Source organism: Lithobates pipiens, unplaced genomic scaffold, assembly GCF_037356315.1.
Source record: "Lithobates pipiens isolate NorthernLeopardFrog02 unplaced genomic scaffold, aLitPip1_a1.2 Scaffold_23, whole genome shotgun sequence".
NCBI lineage: Eukaryota > Metazoa > Chordata > Amphibia > Anura > Ranidae > Lithobates > Lithobates pipiens.
In genome coordinates, this window is record NW_027507785.1 from 2,778,347 (window position 1) to 2,798,152 (window position 19,806).

Here is a 19,806-nt window from a genome sequence, read left to right on the forward strand (position 1 = left end):
GGGATAGCTGGTTTTACACAAGTCAACCTATTAACTGACTTGAGTACAACCAGCCTGTCAGGTTTTCCTCAAAACAATCAGTGCTGCCAGCTATAGTTAGCAACACTAATCATTGTATTGACTGGCAGAACACAATAACACTGCGGGAGTGATCGCCCCATTCACAGGTCAGCAGGTGAGAGGGTGTGTGGGGACAGGCTGGGGAGAGATACTAGTCAGTCCCTGGGTAGGCACTGGTTAGTATCAGAGCCAGATACACGCAGGTTGCATACGCCACCATCGTTAGAGCGAGAGCAATAATTCTAGCACTAGACCTCCTCTGTAACTCTAAACATGTAACCTGTAAAAAATGTAAAGCATCGCTTAGTACACAACAAAAAATCGTCCTAACTTTAGTGTTTTTTTATGAATGAAACTTCTTCTTCTTTACAAAAAAAAGTTTGAAAAATTGCTGCGCAAATATCGTGTAACATAAAAAATTGCAAAGACAGAGGGGAGGGATATCCATCATCTATTCCTCCTTGGCCTCGACATTGTCTAAACCGCCTTATACCCAGGCATGGGAGAAGGACCTAGACCTACAATGGGAGAGTGACAAATGGTTTTCCTGTCTCCAAAGGTCCTATAGGGGCATAATGAATGTGTCTCTGATTGAAGCTAGTCTCAAAATCATTCTCCGATGGTATAGAGTTCCCTATCTTATCGCAAAAATCTATCCTGATGCATCCCCGATGTGCTTTCGACAGTGCAATCATATTGGTACCCTACTCCACATATGGTGGTCATGCCCACGTTTGAGGGGTCTCTGAGACAAGGTCTTTGCTTTACTACGCAAACTTACATATGCCCAGATCCCTCAGACGCCGGACATTGCGCTACTTAACCACTTAAGGACCGGCGTATTGCCAATGTATGTCATTACAATGGCACCGGCAGGCACAAGCACGTACATGTACGTGCTTGCCTTCCAGCGGGTGGGGGGTCCGATCGGACCCCCTCCCACTGGATACGGGGGTCCGTTTCGCTTTAGGAGCAATCCGGGATGAGGGGATGGCCATTGGTTTCTGGCCATCCCCTCTCGATCGCTCCTGGCGAATGAGAAGCTTCCTCCCACTGTGTAATGTATACACAGGCAGGGAAGAAGTGATGTCATTCTCCTCGGGCGGTCTTTTTGACCGGACTACGAGGAGAAGACAGAAAGTAAGTGTACACCAACACTACACTGACATGTAGGCACACACAGGCACACAACCCCCCCCCCCCGCTCCCTCCCCGATCGCCCCCCGATTTCTCCCCCCCCAAGTCACAGTGTCACTGATTGCAGTGATCATTTATTTACTGATCACTGCATTCAGTGTCAGTTGTAATAGTAAAAACTGTCAGGGCAGTTAGTGTTAGGTCCAGGGTAGCCCCCTACCACCCCCCAATAAAGGTTTAACCCCCTGATTGCCCCTAGAGTTAACCCTTTCACCCCCTTTTGCCAGTGTCACTAAGCGATCATTTTTCTGATCGCTACATTAGTGTCGCTAGGTAGCTAGTTATTTTTTTAGGTTCACCGCCAGGTTTTTATAGCGCTAGGTACCCCGATATACTACCCAATAATGGTTTTAACCCCCTGATTGCCCCTAGTTAACCCTTTCACCCCCTTTTGCCAATGTCACTAAGCGATCATTTTTCTTATCGCTGCATTAGTGTCGCTAGGTAGCTAGTTATTTTTTTAGGTTCACCGCCAGGCTTTTATAGCGCTAGGTACCCCCAATATACTACCCAATAATGGTTTTAACCCCCTGATTGCCCCTAGTTAACCCTTTCACCAGCGATCACAGTATAAGTGTCACTGGTGACCCTGGTTAGCCAGTTAGTTATTTAGGTTCCCCGTCAGGTTTTTATATAGCGCCACGGACCCCCATATACTACCTAATAAAAATTTGAACCCCCTGATTGCCCCTAGTTAACCCTTTCACCACTGATCACCGTATAAGTGTTACGGGTGACTCTGGTTAGTTTGCTTTTTATAGCATCAGGGCACCCACCATTTATTACCCAATAAAGGTTTAACCCCCTGATCACCCGGCGGGTGATATCAATTAGGTTTTAGGGTCAGGGTCTGCGTCGCCCCAGGCAGTGCTAGGTTAGTGCCAGTACCGCTAACACCCACACGCAAAGCATAAACCTCCCGTAGTGGTATAGTATCTGAACAGATCAGTATCTGATCTGATCAGATCTATACTAGCATCCCCAGCAGTTTAGGGTTCCAAAAAAATGCATTGTTAGCGGGATCAGCCCAGATACCTGCTGGCATCTGCGTTTTGCCCCTCTGCCCAACCCACCCAAGTGCAGTATCGATCGATCACTGTCACTTACAAAACACTAAACACATAACTACAGCGATCGCAGAGTCAGGCCTGATCCCTGCCATCGCTAACAGTTTTTTTGGCAGAATTTTATATTTAAATCCGGAAGGCAGTGCTTGGTTTTCGGGGTCCCTTACGTGGCTAGGCTCCCAAAAAGTCATGTGTGAGCAATATATCATTTAGTGACAACTTTGTGCAAATAAAAAAAAAAAGTAAAATTCCTGCAACTTGTGGCAAAATATAAAATATTTCATGGACTCAACATGCCTCTCAGTAAATAGCTTGGGGTGTCTACTTTCCAAAATGGGGTCATTTGGGGGGGTTTTGTGCTATTTTGGCATTTTATGGCCTTCGAAACTGTGATAGGTAGTGAGGAGTGAAATCAAAAATTTGCACCCTTAGAAATCCTGAAGGCAGTGATTGGTTTTCGGGGTGCCGTACGCGGCTAGACTCCCAAAAAGTCCCACATATGTGGTATCCCCGTACTCAGGAGAAGCAGCAGAATATATTTTGGGGTGCAATTCCACATATAACTATGGCATGTGTGAGCAATATATAATTTAGTGACAACTTTTTGTAAACTTTTTTTTTGTGTCATTATTCAATCACTTGGGACAAAAAAAAAAAATATTCAATGGGCTCAATATGCCTCTCCACAACTTCCTTGGGATGTCTACTTTCCAAAATGGGGTCATTTGGGGGGGGGGGGGGGTTGTACTGCCCTGCCATTTTAGCACCTCAAGAAATAAGATAGGCAGTCATAAATTAAAAGCTGTGTAAATTCCAGAAAATGTACTCTAGTTTGTAGACGCTATAACTTTTGCGCAAACCAATAAATATACGGTTATTGACATTTTTTTTACTAAAGACATGTGGCTGAATAAATTTTGCCCTAAATGTATGACTAAAATTGAGTTTATTCGATTTTTATTATAACAAAAAGTAGAAAATATAATTTTTTCTCCAAATTTTCGGTCTTTTTCCATTTATATCGCAAAAAATAAAAATCGCAGAGGCAATCAAATACCATCAAAAGAAAGCTCTATTTGTGGGAAGAAAAGGACGCAAATTTCGTTTGGGTACAACGTTGCATGACCGCGCAATTACCAGTTAAAGCAATGCAGTGCGAAATTGTAAAAAGACCTCTGGTCCTTAGGCTGTTAATTGGTCCGGGGCTGAAGTGGTTAACCTCAAAATTGAAGGTATATCTAAACATTCTCAAACACTGATCTTTTTCATCCTCTTAGGCACGAAAATTACAATAGCAGCTCACTGGAAAAAAATGACGGTCCCGTTCTCTGCGGTAAAACATAAAATTTCCTGGATCATGGCACAAGAGAAAATAGTCAGTATTATGCAGGACAAGAAGCGTAGGTTTGAACTTATATGGGAACCCTGGGCCAAATATTGGCACATCCCATTATACCCGGGTCATACGTTCTCTAGCTGATTGTGCTACTGGGTGTCCCACACGCTCTCCTATTTCTTATCTTTCTCTTTCTTTATCTTACTTTCCCCCACTTTCTCTTCTTTTCTGATTTCTCTATCTTTCACCTATTCTCGCTACTTTTTGGTTTAAACCGACTAGGTTTTAGTATTGTTAGTGCCACACCCTTGTGGGGGGGGGAGGGGTATATCCCCCTGTCTCCCACCTCCGTTGTTATTTGTTTTTTGTTACTAAGGCATTCACATGTTTAGCACTACTGCGTTTAAGTGGAGATACTTAAGCGGGATAACCCTCCGTCTCTCTGGCTTGGGGGACGCTGGGGATCCCATCTATTTTTCCTCTCATATTAGGGTGGAGCTTGGGAAGCTCGCCGGAGAGGGAGGATGGGGGGAGCCCTCGGTTGGAGCAAGATCACTTTAGGGGCGGCTGGGGAGGTCTCCTGTCGTTTGCTCTGCCGTGCAGAATAGGGGGTGGGTGGGGAGGGTTGTTTCCCCCATGGCTGTACCACCTCCGTGTTCCCCTTCACCCCTATCACTAGTACGGTCTGATAGCTAGCACTTATGACATGGTATTCTCCGATCTACCTACTCAAGCAGTCTACTTCTAAATCCACTCTTGCCTCATTTATGTGCTACCTTCTTGATGTACTAAGTTATTCTTGGCCTCATGGCACGATTTGTATATCTCTGTACCCCTTTTCACTTACCAAGTTCACTCTGTACATTACTGTATCTTATATTGCTTTGTACTTTTGTGTTCACAAAATAATAAAATATTTGAAAATAGGGGCGTGGCTTGCCGCGAGTGAAGATGGCAGCATAACTCCTGAGCTGCTTCACACCGCAGCTTACAATCAGCCATACGAGAGACAATAACTGCTTTTATTGCTCCCTCAGATGATGGGTACAGCATCCAGGGGCTCTTCTACCTCCAGATCGAGATCTCCGAGGGAAAAAAACAGCCGAGGAACACAGAATATCTCGGACCTGTTCAGAGCTAAGAGATCAAATATGGCGACGTCCACCTCAGCTCCCTCACAAAACGGGATAATACTAACTCCCACTTCTGCACCTCCCGCTGCTACTACAACTTCACCAGCGGCCTTGCAATCGCCAAGCCTGCTGGACCTACGCACGGTGGTGGCTGACATTAAGGATACCCTCTTCGCAGCCATCACAGACCTCAGGCATGAAATACAGGCCATAGCGGGGAGAGTGCTTGAGGTAGAGAAAAAAACCGCCATCCATCAAGCAACGATCTCCACGATACACCGCTCCATCGATACTCACACAGCTCAACTCAGAGACGTCCAGAGACACGTCGAGGACTTGGACAACAGGGGACAGAGACACAACCTCCGGGTGAGAGGACTCCCCGAAAGTGTTGACAATGAACACCTACTCCCTGTGATTACAACACTCTTTAATCAACTCCTCCGGTCCGTCCACCATAGCAATGGAACGCATTCATCGTGCTCTCAGACCCCGCGGACGCGATACAGATCCACCCAGGGATGTCGTCTGCTGCCTTTGTGATTTTCAGATCAAAGAGCAGATATTTAAGCAAGCCAGACTCAAAAAACACCTGGAATACGAGGGTCACCCCATTTCAATCTACCAGGACCTTTCGGCCATAACGCTTCATAATAGAAGAGATCTACGCCCCCTATTGGAGGTATTGAAAAACTACGGAACCCCTTATCAATGGCGCTTTCCGTTCGGGCTCACAGCCTCTCACCAAGGCCGGTCGGCCATTTTAAGAGTCCCAGAAGAGCTGACAGCATTCTGCCGCACACTGGATATTCCGTTGGTATCTCTTCCCGATTGGTATGCGGAATTCAATGGCTTTTCATCCCGTTCGGGCCAGAGAATAGAAGACCAGATGGAAACTTTGCCTTCACCATTTAGGAGACAACGCTCCCCATCCCTCCATCCGGAGTCCTATCCTCAACAGCAGTTGCGCAGCCCCACGGCTGCACCAAACTCCCGCAGAGCTCGCCATGACCGTTGAAGAGGACATATCGTCCACACGACCGGGCTGTCCTTTCTCGTCTTAACTACCCAACCTATGCATTGGATACCCGGCTCACAGCACGATCACAGATCTGCGATACACCCGCCTCATTCTCATTGCATCGGAAAATTCGACCACTGATGATGCCTAAAGCAGCGGTCAACTTCAACTCCTCTACACCGGACCCCTTCTATATCCCACTGTATGATCTCCCATGCCTTCTATGGGCCTGCTCCAGGTATGTCTCACAACTCACAGTACTCTAGACCTTCCACTGCCTATTGGATTAACTGAGTCCCTCCCTGTATATCCCAACTTCAGATTAATTACTGTGAGCATTACCTCCCTCTCATCAAACTGACTTCTCCCCTTTTTATGTTTCTTGGCCACCATACCCTCCTTCTACTCTAGTAGATCTGTGCCTACTAATTCGAATGCATTATTTTCGTAGTGGGACGAGTACTCTTTTTCTTCACGCAGGGACCCTTCATTGATACGCCAAGATGTTTAACATTCAGATATTTCTACTGAACCTCCTCCTTCAAAAGTTTATGCTACGTTGCGAAGGCACACGCTTCTCAAGGTTATTAGTATTATACAACCTCATGAGCAGGTTCCCGGTTACTGGATAATTTTGTTTTATTCTGTTTTTTTCAATGATGGGTCGTTCTGTTAGTTAGCACTGTTGTCTTAGATATTATAATGTGCACTAGGGGCGAGGGGGGGGCGGTCTGGCGCCTCGGTCGAGACCTTTTTCTTTCAAACCTAAGGTCTGACTTAGGTGATATTATCACCAGGGGGGCACGTCCCTTAAGCTTGTGCGGTTTTCATTCGTACTCGTTTCCCCCCTGTTACGAGCCTCTCCATCTTGGACGATGCGCCGGCTCCGCCACCCCACTGCCCTCTAAGCTCTGCCAACACAGGCACATTTTACAATGTATGCCCCAGCTTAAATGTTCGACCCTTTTGCTTAATGTTCCTAGGTTTATCTTTTATTGTTTATGTGTTCTCAAGTAAACATGCTGTCTCACCGACAATGACGATTCACTTGATCTCCTTTCTCATAGTTATACCACATCGGAAAGGAATGTGTTCCCGTTCGTGCATACGATGTTCCCTCTCATTATGCCACATACAAGGGTGCACTTACCCAATATTTTAGGACAAGTATTTTCTCTGCTTTAATATCCATGACTCTCTCCTCACTTTCCGTAAGGAGCTGTTGGTGTGTAGGACGTAACCCTTCAAACCCTTGACGACCGACAACCTCCTCCCACTCAGTGGTTTGTAAGATTCTCCTGTGTTTTGTATGTAGGACGTAGCTTACAGGCCTCTAACCTCATCCGGCACCCTCTCCCCATCATTTACATACACAGGTGAGCGGGTTATTACCTGTGGCCGGAATACCCATTTCCCACCTCATAAAAACTTTGCTTCCTTATCAACTCCCTCGTTCCCTCCCTACCTCCTGCTTACATATTCCACCCTCAGAACATACTTGTGCTAATTTTTTTACTATACAGTCATGCCCTCCACGGAGAAAGTAACCAACCTTGAGCATCTCAAAATAACATTGTTGAACACTAAGGGCTTAAATATTCCAGAAAAAAGATCGAAACTTTTATTAACCATGCAAAAAAACAAAACTGACATTTTATTCTTACAAGAGACCCATTTCCGCACATCGAATATACCGAAGCAACTATTATCCTATAGCCTACCACTCCACCACTGCCTCGGCTAAAACAAAAGGTGTTTCTATTTTACTATCACGTCATTGCCCCCTTCAGATTACCGATACTCTGGTAGATGACGATGGCAGGTTTCTATTCCTAAAAGGCTCCCTCAGGAACAAAACCATCACCCTAGCAAATATTTATGCACCCAATACACACCAGGTACAGTTCTTCAAAGATGTCACTTCTAAATTGACTCCATTCCAAGAAGGCACGCTCATTTTAGGAGGGGACTTCAATGTTCCTCTGAATCCCATCCTCGATACCTCTAACGAGGCTTCATCCCTCACTTATGCTGCCCTGCGATCGATCAAAACTCAACTACAATCATTGCTTCTACATGACGCTTGGCGAACTCTATTCCCAGACATGAAAGACTTCACTTTCTATTCGGCACCACACGGAAAACATTCCAGAATCGATTTCCTCTTTATCTCCCAAGAGGCCCTACCCTCTCTCACACAAGCATCCATCGACCCTATGTTCCTATCAGACCACAACCCTGTCTCACTCATGATTTCTACCCCTTCATTAAGCCCACGCACACATTCATGGAGACTTGATCCTTCCCTTTTGACCGACCCGAATATAGTATCCGAAGTGGAACAAGTTCTAAAACATTACTTTCTTGATAACAAAGTTGAGGAAACCTCTCCACTCATTAACTGGGAAGCTCACAAGTGCGTAGTACGGGGAGTTCTCATAGGAGCAGCTGCTAGAAAAAGGTAAGAACATAAAGCCCATTTCAATGATTTAGCTTCCAAAATCAGAAGCTTAGAACGTGCACACAACCTTAAAAACACCACTGCACTTCTCACTGCCCTCACTCAAGCGAGAAAAGAAATGCTTGAATTATTAGGAAAACAGACTAGATGCAAATACATACTCTCTCGGAAAACATTTTATGAATATGGAAATAAGTCTGGGAAATTATTAGCAAGGGCACTCCATTCTAAGAAAGCAATGCAGACCATTCACAGCATCAGGTAAAAAACTGACTTCCACTCCAGACATTGCAGATCAATTTGTTACATACTATTCAAACTTATATAATTTACCCACAACAAACACGGCACACAATAACCCTAGCCAGCAGCGGGAAAAACTGATATCCGAATTTTTAAATGCACACTGCCCGACCCCAATCTCCTTATCTGCATACCAAGCACTGGACGCTCCGCTATCCCCGGAAGAAGCCGCTCAGGCACTTGCCTCCATGCACACAGGCAAGAGTCCGGGCCCAGATGGCTTGACAGTCGGTTATTATAAAGCTTATGAACACATTTTGATGCCCCACTTTCTATCCTCTTTTAACATGTGTGCATCGCCCGGCTCTCCCCCGCGCGACATGCTAATTGCCCATATAGCCGTAATCCCAAAACCAAATAAGGACGTCACACAGGTAACCAATTATAGGCCTATTTCCCTCCTAAATGTTGACCTTAAATGGTACGCTAAAATTTTATCGAACAGACTCCTGCCCCTACTCCCCGACCTCGTCCACCCTGACCAGGTGGGCTTCATACCTGGCAGGGAGGCGAGGGATAATACTCTCAAAGCGCTCAATATTCACCATTGGCTTTCATCCCAAAACCAAAAGGGCTTCTTTCTTTCCTTAGACGCAGAGAAGGCATTCGACAGGGTGGCCTGGGATTATATGTCAGCTACGTTGAAAGCCATTGGACTACCACATAGAATGCTTAACTTTATCAATACGTTGTACTCAGGTCCAACGGCGAGGGTGAAAGTCAATGGCCCCCTCCCGAATGCCTTCAAGATCACCAATGGCACCCGTCAAGGGTGCCCACTATCGCCGATCATATTTATCCTCACTCTCGAACCGCTATTAAGACAAATCAGAGCACACCCAGATATTAAAGGTGTGGATGTTAGAGGGAGAACGTTTAAGGTCGCTGCATTTGCGGACGACGTCCTTCTATTTCTGACGGAGCCCCTAACGTCTATACCTAATTTACTCAAACTCCTTGATCAATTCCATGCAATATCCAACCTAAAAATTAACTTTAATAAATCCCTTGCACTAAACATTTCCCTGACTGAAAAACAATGCTCCCAATGCCAAGTGAATTTCCCCTTCAAATGGAATCCCCCCAGCATACCCTACTTAGGAATACAACTCCCAAAATCCCTAGCTAACCTATATTCTCTCAACTTCCAACCACTACTACAAACAATATCTGACGATCTTCAGAAGTGGTCCAAAGGTCTATTCTCTTGGTTTGGCAGAGCAGCTATCATAAAAATGAATATTCTACCACGAATCCTTTACTTACTCCAAACTATACCTATCTCACTCCCCCGATCATTATTTGCTTCCTTTCGGAAACTTTGCTCAACGTTTATCTGGGGTGCCAAAAGACCTAGACTGAGTCATGTCAGACTTACTTCACCAAAGATGCAGGGAGGTATAGGCCTACCAGACATACACAAATATTATCTAGCGTGCCACCTCACCAGAATAATAGACTGGAACGTCTACCTAAAAACCAAAGATTGGGTCCAACTTGAAACATCCCTAGATCAGATTCCGGTTGCCCAAACCCCGTGGCTACTTCCCACTCATGTCCCTCGCAGTTACTCTTCCCATCCGTTGATCGCCACATCACTCTCTGCATTCCAATACGCCTGCAATAAATTTCAGATATCCTCGGTCATTGGCCCACTGACACCTCTGAAACTCAACCCGGCCTTTCCACCTGGCATGCATCACTCTTTCCTGCAAGGGCTATGGCCCCATCCCACAATCCTGTCCAAAGACTTCTATGTTCGTAAGCGCCTCTTGTCCTTCACAGACTTGTCTAACAACATGCTTAACGGCGGATTGTCTCTTTGGACATATAATCAAATGCGACATTTTCTAACCTCAAATCCGTACATCCTAGAGGGAGCTCGTACCTTAACCCCTTTCGAACATATGTGCATACTTGATGAACCGCAAAGACACCTTGTCTCCTTCTCATATAATCTACTGACCCCACCTCATCTTACACATGAACACTGGTCCACTAATGCTTGGAATAGAAACCTGCCATCGACCCTCACTCCCAAAGAATGGGAATTTGCATACTCAGTTGCACACAAGGGTTCCCGAAATGTTTGCGTTCAAGAAAACGCGTTCAAACTACTCTCCAGATGGTACAACACGCCTCTCAAACTGCACCATATTTACCTGTCCGTTTCTCCTCAATGTTGGAGATGCCAGGCTAATCCTGGTACCCTGGAACACATTTGGTGGTCTTGCCCCATAATTCAGCCATTTTGGCAGGAAGTTCATAAAATCACCCAAAAATTCTCAACTCGCCCATTGACGTTCTCCCCCACTCAATTCCTCTTTCATGTGTCGGCCCACCCTAAAAAAGCTTACATAGGCTCTTTACCCATGCACATGATCATGGCAGCAAATATGTGCATCCCCGCAAAATGGAAAACAAAAAACCCTCCCTCACTATCGGAATGGTTCCACCGTATAAACAAAACAGCCGAGATGGAGGAATTGATACATCAGGCGAATGATACTCCTTCTACCTTTACCTGCATATGGTCATCTTGGTTACTTTTCCGTTCATCCCCAGATTACTGTTTATTGAATCCCTGACCCGATGAATATGTCTGACACTGGCATGCAACCTGGCTGGTCCAGGTCATTTCTCTTTCTTTCTTTAACTAGCCCTTTTTTACGACTATACACTTTAGTTTACTTTTTTAGCAGATAACGCTACACTATACTTATACACTTCCATTCGCATATCCCTATTACTGAAACCACATCCTTTCTGACAACTCTACCGGATTAGCAATGTTAGCTTTACTCAACATCCTGTACTGCCTATAAGATACATAGTGCTTTGTCTACATACACTGTATCCTTTCCTAATTGATGTCTACGATCATTTAAAAATATGCTTTTTGAAAATACTCTCCCTTTTGACATAGTCTACACACGTGACGATGCTTTTGTTTTAGATTTTTGGTTTGTATCAGGTCATGCTTGTATTTTTCGCAGCACTGTACTGCTCCGTAATGTTCCTTCACAAATGGCTTTGTTCTTGTCATTGACTTAACGTCTGTATACTTTTCAATATTCAATAAAATGTCTTTAAAAAAAATATATATATATTTGAAAATAAAAAATTGCAAAGACCACCATTTTATTCCATAGGGTCTCTGCTAAAACAATATATAATGCTTGAGGGTTCTGAGTAATTTTCTAGCATAAAAAAATTATGATTTTTACATGTAGGAGAGAAGTCTCAGAATGGGCCTGGGTGGCAAGGGGTTAATTATCATAAGTAATATACAAATAATTATTATGAGCACTGTGAGGTCATCCTCTCCGTCTGCTGCAGAGTGTTCCAGCTTGTATTTATACTGCCGCTCTGTATGTAGCTTATGACAGGCTGCGCAAGGAGCCCCGTATCTCCAGAACCATAGATGATAACAGCCCCATATTTTAACCAGTGCTGGGGTGCGTATTTAGCTACCAACCCCTTAAATGTGGGGTCTCTGTGACTAATGATCACTGAGCTACAATCCTCGAAGTCAATATTTTTATTTTATTTTTTGTTTCTGCAAATGGGCCTATCTTGAGAAAGGGGCCTGGAACTGCAGCTCCAATAGCCCCTATGTTAATCTGGCCCTGCCTTCACAGGACCCGTATTATAGATGTGTCATCCAAAGATCACCGATAATGCGTCCTCTTAGTTGTAGTCATTCACAAATAAAATGAATACATCATGCATTCAGAAATGATCACCCGGCTTCCCGGCGGGCACGTTGGCATCACCGCTATGTCCTCCAACCCTGGGTTGTGAAGGAAGGGTTACCTGCATACATACAGTGAGAGGGGGGGTTGTTGCCCACTAATGTGTGGCTAGACCTCGTTCAGGGTCTCCTCATCTGGTGAGCCTCCATTCATTATTATATATGGTGGAGCACAGACAAGGGATCACTTGGAGAACTTTTGGACTGTAATGAAGCCGGTGTGGAGCACCGGTGTCACCACCAGTATTTGAAATTGGGATTCCTCTGTTTATATCATTCACCAATTTTATGCCACATTTGAAGATTTGGCATTTTGAATGAACATCATTTGAGGTTTTTTTACGGTTTGCAAAGAATAATTGTCACTTTAACCACTTCATGTAAAATCACGTACCTGCGTGTCATTTTGTTGGAGTGGTTGTACCGGGATGATACGCAGTTGCAGGCTTCACCCCGGGACCATTTTTTTATTTTTTTTAGAGCGGGCGGTCAGCTATCTATTGATATCAACCGATGCGGCTCAGCAGCAGCTCAGCTGTTATCGCGAGGCGCGCGAAGGGACGCCTCCCCCCCCCCCCACCACTCGAATGAAGCCGGATTCAGCTCTGATCGGGTCTCCGATGCAAAAACCCGGAGGCGACATCGCAATGCCACTTCCAGGTTTGCTCGGCTGCAAATTGCGCAGATTAAAAAAAAAATGACAGTATTCAGAAAAATGCAGATTTTGGCGTTTTGAATCATTTTAAGCGCAAAGGAGGGATTTGGTGTCTTTTAGACCCGCCCCCCGATCCCTCCATAAGGAGTACCTGTTACCACTTATTACTGTCACATGGGATGTTTACATTCCCTGTGACAGCAATAAAAGTGATCAGATTTTTTTTTAAATAAAAAAAAAAAAATGTAAAGCATCCCGTCCCCACGTTCTGGTGCGCCAAAATGCTAAGTCACGCCCGCAAATGTAAACGGTGTTAAAATCACACATGTGAGGTATCGCCGCAATTGTCAGAGTGAGAGAAAAAATTCTCACGAAAGACCTCCTCTGTAACTCTAAACTGGTTAAAACTTTTTAAACAACACCCATAGAGATTTTTAAGTACCGTAATTTGTCGCCATTCCATGAGCGTTCGCGGAGCGGACGCGGAAGCGTAACATGTTGGGTATCTATTTACTCCGCGTAACATCATCTTTCACAATATGAAAAAATAAATAAAAATTGGGCTAAGGTTACTGTTTTCTTATTTTTTAATTTAGTGAAGTGTATTTTTTTCCAAACAAAATGGGTTTGAAAGACACAAATACCAAGTGACAAAAAATATTGCAACGACCGCCATGTTATTCTCCAGGGTCTTTGAAAAAAAAAAAAAAATGATCTATAACGTTTGGGGGTTCTATGTAATTTTCTAGCAAACAAAAAAAAATTATTTTAACTTGTAAACAACAAGTGTCAAATAAATGCTTGGTCCAGAAGGGGTTAATTGAAAATATTCAATCTGTATACCTCACCTGACACTTTATTGAATATTATTATGGATAAATGCACATGTTTACACCTTTACATGTATATATGGATGAGTTTCCTTTTTTGAACTTATAGCACTTTTTTCTCATCAGTGTATGAGCACTATAGGACTCTGATTATTTGAATACAGATACTCGTCGTTTAATGACCATTCAGACTTATGACCAGCTCTCCCCACTCTAACATCACCTATATACATCATTGTATTGTACAGCACAGAATTTTCCTGTTTGTTCTGTACTAAGCAAATTAAAACAACGTCATTGAGCTGCAGTTTTATCTTTAGACCTTTTTTTCACAATACAATACAGTACAGTAGTTAAAAATGCTTAAAATATTGATTACTTGTGATTCCTTGTTCAACAACCAATTCGTTTAATGACCTGGTCATTGGAACAGAACCTGGTTGTTAAGTGAGGAGTACCTGTATATGCTTGTTTGAGTATATTCACAGGGCAACACACTTTTTTTTTTTTTTTTTGATGGTTATGTTTTAGTATTGGGATGTACAATGCAGTGAGTGCAGCTGTTTATTAATCATTCATCAGTGATTTTAGATCACAACACACAGCGCAGATTATTTTCTTTGTTTAGTAGTATTTGTATATTGGTGGCAAAAAGACTTGAGTCTGATAATGAGAAAATATAAAACAACAGTAGAAACATTTGCAAACTTTCATAAAATCTTACAGTAAAAATGAAGATAAACCGTTATATTTTCTCTTTGTTGGGTTATACAGAGAGAGCAAAGATGATAAAACAAAACTTACCACTGACAAATAGAAAAGACTCGAGATGAGCCAGAATCATCAAAAACGGGTTTGCTCAAATCTTTCTCAAACCAGCTGCTCATGTGAGCAGAAATTAATCCTCCGATAATGAAATCTCCCTCCTGGTAATATTTGTACTCAAACAATGGCTTTACCATATTCATTCTACAACCAGGCGCTGAGCTCCGGGTCACTACTACTCCATAGTAGGTGATGGGAAGGAGGAGTATCAGCAGGTAACAGACACAGAACACCGGAGAACAATTCATGTCACACGGCAGATCTTCTCAGTCACCGGAAGCTCTACTCAGGAGGAGACGCAATCACCGAAGTTTTATACACATCGCCTGTGACCGATTTACACTACAGAACAAGGAACGGAATTATAGTAACTTCAGTCTGAAAATATAAAATATATATTATAAAGTGTAGCTGAGCTAATAAAGTTTGTTTATTCTTTTATTTCATTTTCAGCACACTTTTAGTCATTCTACTTTCCAAGATATACTGTACTTCCTAAAAAAATATACATTTTTTTGATAATATTATATTTTTATATTGCAGGACAGAAAGTGAAAATCCAATAGGAATGAATGAGTCAGGGCGTGGCCTGACCGAAGACCCAAATGGCCACTTAGACCCAGAGCTCTGGCCGACAGAGGGATTGTCTTCTACTCCAGCCAAGACCCAGCCAGGCATACATATCTGGAAATCATCCCGCAGCAGCTGGGGGGACCAGGGCATGCAGCTTAGCCACCAAAATCCAGAGATCTTCCCCACCCAGCCCTCTAACATGGTGGCATTTTGGGCAACTTTCACATATGCGGCCCATACACAGAGCTAGCATACAGCTGTGCCAGCTAGAGGCTCACCTCCTCCATTGTTCCCTGCCTCCAAGCAATCTCCTAGCCTGAGTGACCTGCATAGCGTAGCGGCTGACATAAAGGACACCCTAACTCAGCAGCTATTGTGGACCTCCGCCATGACATACAAACCATAGCAAATAGGGTACATGAAGTTTTTATGATGACCACACACCAGGAAGCTCACATACATAAGCTCTTTACTGTCCAGTATGTTCATACCTTACAACTGCAGAATCTTCATAGACATCTAGAAGACCTGGATAACTGTGGGCATTGCAACAATCTGCAAGTCCTAGTCCTCCTAGAAACAGTAGAACAAGATCAACTGTGGCAAGCTGTCATGGACATCTTCGGTAATCTTTTAAACAGACTGCGCTGCTTGACCAGCTTTCACTTCAAAGAGGATATACTCAGGAATGCACATAATTAGATCCAACTCTCTTATGAGAATGCTGACATCAAGATCTACCTGGATTTGTCCACCATGACTCTGCAACACCGAAAAGATCCCTGCTGGATATTCTACAGACTTGAAGAATCCATTACACATGGAAATTCCCCTTTGGCCTTTCTGCCTTTGTAGGAGGCTGCACGGCCCTCTTGAGAGTCCTAGAGGACCTTTCCCATTTCTGAAAATGCCTGGACATTCCTCTAAACCAGGTTCAATAATGGTACAGTGAATACCACTTGGTCCCATTCACAAGATCTCTTTGTATTGATGACCAGGTAGATGTGCAATTCCCCAAACAACAATGCTGTAGGTCTTCTCACCCCAGCTCACCACCCCCAGATTCACACAGAGTATACCAGGGTCACAGTCCTACTGCTTCTGCAGTCCACTGGTGACCAAGAAAGGACTATTAAGACTCCCAAATACAGGAGGAATCCTAGTGGGCACTTTTACCCCCTTCCTACCCAGAGTTGGGCCCTCCGGGGCCAGGCTGGAGACACTCGATCACTGTGTGGTAGGCTGAAGCCCTCTCTCTCAGCAGCAGAGAAGTGCTCACACCATCAGACCCAGGGAAGAGAGTGCGCGTGGATCTGCTAGGCTTTTTGTAATCCTTCCCAGAGGTCTATTTGTGTTGCAGTATGATCTATGGGATGTGTAGTCCAAGGGTAATATCACAACATGCGAATAGCTAATCCAAAAGACTACTAATCCCACAATCCTTCCTGTTTGGCCCACTGATATGATGACAATTACTAGGGGAACACTGGAATAGATGAGAATACAGGGTTTTGTCTGCATAGTAAAGTAACAGTTATCCACTGTTGCTACATCCTCCCCCCACTTGAAAGTCTTTGGTCCCCGAAGACAGAACACAACCTGTGAAATCACTTTATTGTACCACAAGAAAAGTAAACCGTTATTTTACAAACCAAAGGCTGCAACAGTCAACAATTGACCTATAAAGGGGTTTTCTAATCTAAAATGTGATATCATTTTGGTGGCAGGCCAGTTGTAAATTAGTGGCACACCCAGTAGTGTCAGTAGGTGGATCACAATCATTCTCTATCAAAGGTTTGATAAAGGAGGCAAGTGCTTGACTAGAACATTGAGCGGTAGTAATAAGTAAATCAGAATTTTCCCCAAAGGTATCATAAGTGAGTCTTTTAGGAGGGCAGATCTTCTGTCTCAACCTAGAATAGATACTTTCCAATGGCTCTGGCTCACGATTTGTTCCCCACAAACTACATCCTGATTTTGGCTCAGATTCTGGCTCCTCTAGGGTTTCAGGGACATTCTCACTTTCTATTTCATTATTAGGAGGATCAGGAGTTTCCACAGCATCAAACGCCTCTAAACGGTCATTTGACTCCATCTTAACTTCCTCGTTCTCTCTTGCAGGGATGAGCACAGGCACTTCAACTTCAGACAGCAGAAGTCTGGTCTTCCTCCAGGGGGATGTTTCATTACTGTTTTCTCCAGGAACTTGAGAAACGGTAGGGTCCTCCTCAGATGAGGGAAGACATAGCCAATCAAGGGTTAGTTCTTCCTAATCACTCTCCTCTTGAGGTATGGTTTCATGACCCAGACAAATCCTCAATCTTAGAGTAGGAGACAGATTGTTGGTTTCTGGGTTCTAAGCAAGAAGGTGGGAGTACTCGGATAGCTTCAGATATAGGCAGCAAATGGTTTGAAAGCCAAGTTTTTAGGGGTCCAATTTTTTCTTCAGGGCAGATCTGATACATGGGAAGCCCAGGTAAGCATTTGCAAATAATATAGGGCTGTGGGCGTAATCGATCAGCCAGCTTATGCTTTGCCACCACCCCTAGGTTGCGCAACAGTACTCAATCTCCAGGTTGCAGGTCTTGAACCCTTACTTTAAGATCAAATTTTTTCTTGTTTCTCTGTTCACTGGTAGTAGATGCTTCCTTAGCTTTCTCATAAGCAGTTTTAGTTTTTTCAAAGTCTGTTGATGTACCCTCGGTAAGAAATGTGTGATATAATGACATGCCAAAAGCCAGATCCACAGATAAATGGAGCTTGCAAACATCAACCAGTAAGGGGAGTGCCCAGTACAGTAGAGTCATTCGCTGTGCTATTGTGAGCATGAACCACTGCAGCGATGTAGTCACCCCAATGTTGTTTTTTCTCCAAAAGGAAGGGTTCCTAGCATGTTCAACAGAGTGCGGTTAAAACGCTCAGGTTGTGGGTCCCCTTGGGGATGGTAAGGAGTGGTTCTTGATTTTTGAAAATTCAAATGTTCACACAAACTTTGGATTAGCTTGCTCTCAAAGTCCTGACCTTGTTCCGAATGTAAAAGCTGTGGCAGCCCATAAGGGATGAAGAACTTCTCCACTAGGGTCTTTACTACAGTACTAGCTTACTGCTCCCTGGTTGGGAAAGCCTGAGCATAGCGAGTAAAATGATCTGTTACAACCAAGACATTACTCTGCCCACTCAGGTCTAGTTCCAAACACAAGAAATCAATGCTCATCAATTCTATTGGTCCCTGACTCTGTAGATGGCCCATTGGGGCTGCCCTGCCTGGCAAAGTCTTTCTTTGAATGCACTGGATGCAAGAGTGACAGTAGCTTTCTACTTCAGCCCCCATGGACGGGCAATAAAAGTGGTCCCTAACCAGCTTGAGGGTTCTATTTGGACCTAAATGGCCATGGTCATCATGGAGAGCAGCCAACACTACTAGTCGGTATTTCTCAGGGAGGAATAGTTGGTGAACAACCTCTGGTTCCTCAGATGGGCCTTTTCTTTTCTTTCTTTCTTTTATTACTCTGTCTTTCAACTGCATTTGTTCCCATTCTTTAAGTACTAATTTAGCTCCCTCAATGGAAATATTTAACAGCATCTGAGGATCCCGAACTGACAAGGACTTCTTTATAAGGTTGCCCAGTGGTTCTTCACGTTAATCTCTTTTCACATCATCTCTAGTCATTTGAGGCAGTTCTTGACTACGCACTTGTGTAAAATCACAGTAGTATCCTTGGTACTCCAGTGTGGGTGATCCCAACAGCTTCGGCCCCTGTTGCCCCCTGTTGCCCCCTTATACCTATTCTCTACTCCTTGGCATACAGTACTCCCTCTAGAGGCAAATGGATCCAGCCAGTATCAGTGGCATAAGGTCTTTGGGAAAGACCATCAGCCTATCGGTTTCCCTCCCCTGGCCGGTATTTTTTAAACTGAATCGAAACTCAGACAAGAAGGCCAACCACCAATGTCCAGTGGCAACAGCAGTTTGGCAGTAGACAGCAATTAAGTCAGGGGATTATTATGCATTTTCACCATGAATGTGGCTCCATATAAGTAGTCTCGTAGCTTGTGTACCACAACCCACTTAAGAGCCAGGAACTCCAACTTGTGCACCGGATAATTCTTCTCAGGGGGGTGAGGCTGCGACTCACATAGGCCACTGGGCAAAACTTTCCTTCCAATTCCTGATATAACATTCCCCCTAGCCCATCTCCGCTAACATCCACATGGGGTTTGTAAGATTTGGAGAGATCAGCATTGGCCAACACGGGCACTTCAATAAGGCCCCCCTTCAAACGTTTAAAAGCCTTTTCACACTTCATTATCCACTGCTCTCGAATAGACTCACAAGGCTTCCTTGAATCCCTGGCATGGGTCTTTCGCAAGTCCTCATCTGTCTGCTTTTGCAATAACTCATTCAGAGGTTTTGCAATCTGTGAAAAATGATTTACAGACCTTCTATAGTAGGAGCAGAACCCCAAAAACTACCTCAATTCAGTGACAGTGCTTGGTCGAGGCCACGAGGTAACCGCTTCCAACTTCTGAGAGTCCATGGCTACTCCCTCAGCTGAGACTACATGTCCAAGATAGGTGACTGAAGTCTGAT